Source organism: Triticum aestivum, chromosome 7B (genome assembly GCF_018294505.1).
Source record: "Triticum aestivum cultivar Chinese Spring chromosome 7B, IWGSC CS RefSeq v2.1, whole genome shotgun sequence".
NCBI lineage: Eukaryota > Viridiplantae > Streptophyta > Magnoliopsida > Poales > Poaceae > Triticum > Triticum aestivum.
The window spans coordinates 560,860,904-560,865,283 of NC_057813.1; the positions used below are offsets into that span (position 1 = coordinate 560,860,904).

A 4,380-nucleotide genomic window follows, 5' to 3' on the forward strand; every position below is an offset into this window, starting at 1 on the left:
GAGTGTAGTTGGGAGAATTCAAAAGGATAATAGGACTGTCATGTGTGGGTGCAATAACAACAATTTCATTCTTAACATAAGGAACTATAGCAAGTTCATCTCCATAAGCATAATTCAAATTGGCATCATGTCCACAAGCATAGCAAGCATCCATTTCATCAAAAAAGGATATTTCAAAAGAATCAACGGGATCATAGCATTCATCCTTCGGTAAGCACGAAGGGAAATAAAAAAATGTATCAGTTGAAGAGTTACTCTCATTAGAAGGTAGGCACGGGTAGCTAATTTGCTCTTCCTCCTTTTGTTCTTTGCTCTCCTCATCGTCCTTTTCATCTAATGAGCTCATAGTGTCATCAATTTCTTCTTCCATAGATTCCTGCAAAATATTAATCCCTTCTTGCATAGCGGAGACCTTCTCAATAAATGTATTAATATCGACATTATATTCATAATTATCTTAGCAATATTTAAGTATAGCAAAATTTTCAGGTCTACAAAAAGCATCACCATAATCTTCATACTTTTTAAACAAAGATTCAATTTCATGTGCACCCTTAAAAGCAACAAATTCTTCTATTCGTTCCACATCATAGTAATCATATCTACCATTAGCATAAGAAGCCAAGGTTCCCTTAAGGACAGTAAAATAGAACCTAAATCGAGCCATCTCAGTGAATTAGCATTTCCGGCCGTCCGTTTCACGATCTAACCTTTCCTGGCAGTCAGATTTATCGTGCAAAGTGATCTGTCCAGCGACATGTGTAATGTGGCCCAATTGTCCTGTGGGCTACTGTTCCAGAGGCCGAATCGAAGGCCTGTAGTTAATTGGGCCTTTCCCCAGCCCATTTAGAGTGAACAATCCCGCATTCTTACGCAAGAAGGGATGTATCGATCGCAAACCTCCGGGGAAATAAAGTTTGGTTCACGAGTTCGCGTGGTCACAGACTCGCAGTCCTCTATGGCGGCGATCGATGGCCGGGAGCGACGACTCGATCGTACTTGGGTCTGATCGGTGTCTTTCTGTTTGGTTGTTCGATGAGGAGGGGACGATCGTGCTTGGTTAACCGCTCGATCAAGATGACGAGGGGACGAGCAGGCGGAGAGAGTCCCGGACCGCGTGCCGATTCAAGTCGAGGCAAATAGGGATCTGGCTGTTTGGCTGTTCAGTGAAGGAGATCGTCCACTGGGATTTGAAGGAGGCAATAATTTTCTATTTCTAGAGGCATTCATGACGGATTTTGTGCGCCACTCACGGAGATTAATTGAGGTGTGCCTTTCTGTTTTCCCAGCTTGCTGCCGCTTCAGTATATATGTTTCCTCGCCTTAGCACGCTCTGCCGCAGATCCAATCGCGGGGCGGTTCGAGCACTGGTGAGGCTACGCGATTCGGATCTACTTTGATGAGGGGACGCTGCCATAGGACACATGCGATGGCCGGCAAGAGGAAGCGTGGAGCACCGGCCCAAGGATGAGTTGGGGATGCTGGTCGGCGGTGGCCAGATGACGCTGGTTGGCGGATAGAAAACAACACTGGGATAGGGCAGGTTGATTTTCCCCCTCTCTCTCTTTCTCTACTTGCCTGCCTCTCCAATGTCCTGTAAGGAGATAGGGATCTGTGTTTTGTTGTTGTGCTAGATATTCTATCTCTCAACCATCGCTCCCACCTTTCTCTATAGTGAGCATGGCCAACTATGGAAAATAGGAAGCTGCCAATCTTCCTCCAACATGCTTCTGGTTAGAGGTTCATGCATGGAACGATCCATGTAATACGTGATTAGTAGATGTATTTCGCTGTGCCATCATTTCCGTTGTTCATTTTGTATGTTACCTTGTAAAATTTCTGATTGGAAATACAAGGTTCGCATCTGGCGTCATGTTCTATGGCAAATCAGTTGTGTTGTTAGTGTTTCTTCACAAGGTTGACCTATGGGATTTTCATCACATGATTATATTGGCAATTGGTTATCTTATCATTACCTTCGCAATTAGAATGTTGCAATCATGTACTTCTCATAGCTTGGTGCTCATTCTGTTGTGTGCTTGCTACCACTAGTTTGATGAAAGAATGGTGTATGCTTTGTTTCGCTGTTCTGATTTTCTTCATTGGTGAAAAATGACAGTACATAGAAATTTATTTTAGTTAGATTTTCAAAGTTTGTTTATGTTTAAAATTATATTAGTGTTTATATCCTCATCTTTTTTATGTTGCAAAAATTGGAAGTTATGTGTTAGTTTATGTTGCAGCCAACCAAAGGCATGGATGTTGTTGGCAGCCACAAGGAGCTAGAGTCCATCGGGTGGTGCCTCTTGCCCAGTCACCAACGATGAAAGCAAGCTACAATACCAGCTTGCTCAGCCAATGGATCCCGCGGCCATCATTGGACATAAACTCATATTCTTGAGCCTTTAGTTCTCTCCTCTCCCAGCTTGCACTCGCGATTGGTCGAAGAGCAGCTCCAGCTTCCATGGTGGATATTTATGCAAGGCTGGCCATCTCTGTTTGTAAATCTTGAGGCTCACCCCATTATTGGTCCATCAGGTTTTTTCAAAGCCTCCCATGGTTGCCCTTACATTTCTGATTTTGGTAAATTGAGTACTCAATGCAATTATAGAGTGAAGAGGGAGTGCTAACTATATTATTGTTTGTTCAGCAACTCCAGAATGTATTATAGCGTTCATGCACTATTTATGGCAGATCTCTATATTGCCCATCAGATGCTTGTCGGGATGTCTCAATTGTCTAACAAACCGTAAGGTTCTGGAAGGATTTTATTTCACCCTTATAGAACAGTTTTGAGCTATCTACGGCAATGTTTTGGTTGTTGCTCAGATAATTCATATGTGAAGATATTTTCATAGGTTCTGAGCTATATGTTAATATGCTCTTTACAATGCCTCCAATTTCTGGAAGTATCAAAGGTTTGCTTACATTAGGCAACACTTCTACAATTCGTTCCTCAAAGTTTATCTCAAATGTAAGTGTATACGTTTTGTTTAGATGCAGAATCTATGGAGTTTGATTCAGATGGTATTGCCAATGCTTATTAATTGTTTCTACAACTTATTTTGGGTAAACCTAATGGTTCAGTTACAAAAATATCTGATTAATCTTTCTTGAAGGCATTTCCCTACTATATAGTATGTGTGACACTGTGTGTATTATTAGTGAAGAGTGGGTTTTTTCAGGGAATGGAGAGTGGTTTTTTTCGGGGATGGAGAGTGATTATTTGTTATGACATGTCAAGCATCGGTCAAGATTTTACTAAGGCATTATGCATTAATTGTACACTGTTCTTTTGTCATAACAAAGCAAATTTGTACATGTGAACTTATACATACATAATATTTATTTCGATTATTGACTATTAGATGCTTAAGTTTAAGCAAAATTTCATATGTTTCATGCATCTATTATATATAATTATTGTATAAATAGACGAGCGCGGCAACGCGCGCCTTCAATGATGTAGTTATTGTTAAATTGCATGAAAAGGGAAGGTGTGGAGCCTTCATCCTAGAGCAACAAGTATAATTATTTCTCAAGCATAGATCCTGAGCATACCAATGCAACATATGAATTTGATCCCATAGGAGTTTCCCTTTTTAGTCAAGCAATAATCCCTAAAGTATTCATGTCGATCCACCGTGTCTCTCATTATCAAGTTGAATGGGGTTTTCTCACGATTATCAAAGTATTGTTTAATATTTTTCACATAACGAGCATCGAGAGTTTTAGGAGGTTCCCCATCTCCATGAGTAGCAAGTACAACATTTTTTGGTATTTCGTGTTCCATATCCATAACTAAAGATAGAGAACAACTTAGAACAGAAAATAAAAACTACTTAGTGATAAAGCAAACAAGCACACACGAGAATTGTCGTGGAATTGTTACGTTAGATGTCCTAAGGAACGGAGTTCGTCATGGAGCCATTGCAACCAGGAAGCTTGAAGGGGTTAATCGGGACAAGAGACACGAGAGTTTTATACTAGTTCGGTCCCTTACGATGAAGGTAAAAGCCTACGTCTAGTTGTGATGCAATTACTGGGGTTTCGATGACCAGGGAGCGAAATACGCTTTGCCAGAGTCTTGAGTTGTTGTTTCTTTTCCTGAACCGCCGCCGAGTCGCCCCCTTATATACAGAGGTTGACGCCCCGCGGCTCTACAGAGTCCCGGCTGGCTTTTAAACAGTATCCGGCTCGGTCCCTTAATATCTCTTGCCTTACAATACAAGTCACACCTCTACGACGGTTTATCACTACGGGCCTTAAGTCTCCTCTAGGCCTCGTGCCCTTACTAAGCCTCCGTCTTTGACATTGAGCTTTGGGCTTCAAGAATGCTTACAGGTATAACCCGCTCCTTCCTGGCGGGTCATACCCAAT

General features: G+C 41.6%; 1 long non-coding RNA gene across 1 annotated transcript; it reads left to right on the forward strand.

Moving 5' to 3' along the window:
* Positions 1 to 919: 919 nt before the first annotated feature.
* LOC123162304 (uncharacterized) lies at positions 920 to 3,292 on the forward strand. Its single transcript, XR_006481197.1, has 3 exons — positions 920 to 1,267; positions 1,343 to 1,543; positions 2,244 to 3,292. It is a non-coding gene; the product is annotated as an uncharacterized lncRNA (long non-coding RNA).
* Positions 3,293 to 4,380: the final 1,088 nt, after the last annotated feature.